The sequence below is a fragment of the Chelonoidis abingdonii genome, chromosome 11 (assembly GCF_003597395.2).
Source record: "Chelonoidis abingdonii isolate Lonesome George chromosome 11, CheloAbing_2.0, whole genome shotgun sequence".
NCBI lineage: Eukaryota > Metazoa > Chordata > Testudines > Testudinidae > Chelonoidis > Chelonoidis abingdonii.
In genome coordinates this window covers 60,114,378-60,115,786 of record NC_133779.1, presented here as the reverse complement: position 1 = coordinate 60,115,786, position 1,409 = coordinate 60,114,378, and positions in this window count along the sequence as shown.

The window sequence follows — 1,409 nt, the reverse complement described above, 5'->3', positions numbered from 1 at the left end:
TGAACTGTATTGAACTGCTTTGGGTAAAACTGGATTACGAGTTGGATGCTACTAACATAGAGGTAATGGCAAACTATTATGCTACAGCTGAAATACAAGAATTGGAAAAGTCCATCCGTGCAGCCTTATCAACATTAGGAATGGGTCAACAATTATTTTCTAAAATGCTGCCAGTATGGCAAGTGAAAGGTGAAAAGAATTTGTTACTGTTAGCAGGGACTATGGAATCAATACAAGAAAATGTGTCCTTTGCATTAGCCTGTATACGGGCCCCGGAAATGAGTCAGCAATTTTGTTTTCCCAGTGAATCTCTTTTTTTTCCTGCATCTAAACCTGGTAATTCCCAAGACCTAGGAAAAAAACGAGCCAAATACTGAGCCCAATACAACGAACAAAGATCCCTTGCCCAGCACTGAGATGCAGCCGCATCTGGAGTGGGGTGCAAGGGCTGTTTATATAAGGACCTCTTGCCTGGCTGGCGCAGCGATGCAGCCACCTCCAGGTAGGGCATCTGTTTAACAGCCACCAAGAGAAACTTCCCCGGCACTTGATTAAAAAGAGTCTGAAACCGAATGGGGATTAACCAGAGGCAGAATGTAACAAACCAAACTAGGGGCCAGCCCAGACACCAGGGTTCCTGCCCCGGATCTTGCCCCAATGACCAGGGTTCTGACCTGATCCGCATGGATCCAGTGCAGCAAGTTATAACCCACTAGACCTGCAGGAATCTGCCCCGGGCTCTCCCCTTCTGCCACTGGCTGGGGACCTATGTCCAAGCAGCCACACCTCAGTGTTCAGTAGGACCCTCTCACTTCCTCTCTGTGGCTCTTGACCCAGCCCCAAACCGGGGCCGACCGGCCGGAGATGCAGCACACTCACCAACTGGAAACTTCCTGTTGTGGAAGATCCACTCAGCAACCAGCCTTCCAGCACAGCCGCCAGGGCCCACACATGGGGGGCAAAGCTGATGTGCCACTGGCCTGGGGCAGAGTGGGTCAGGGTCTGGCTGGGGTGAGAGACTTGAGAGGACCCGGCAATTAGGGCTGGTCCCAATGCACCCATGGGGCAACGTGTTTCTTTTAGTTCTAGGTTTCCCCCAAACCCTTGTGTATCTCAACACCGGGCAAGGAGTCCTTGTATAAACAGACCCCGCGCCCCACCCCAGAGATAGCCCCATTGTAGCACTGGGGAGAGGTCCCTGTGTAAACAGCCCCCAGGAACCAGGTCAGATTCAGCTGCATCTCAGCTCTTAAGTCAACGGACGCTGTTTGTGCTGGGCCATGGAATCCAGCTGTCTCTCCTGATCCAGTCAATGACCTGGGTCCTAGCACAAGGGAATCCCCAGATTCAGTGACCCAGAACCTGGGAGCTATTTGAGGAACCGAGAGACAGAAAACAAACCTCTGCGC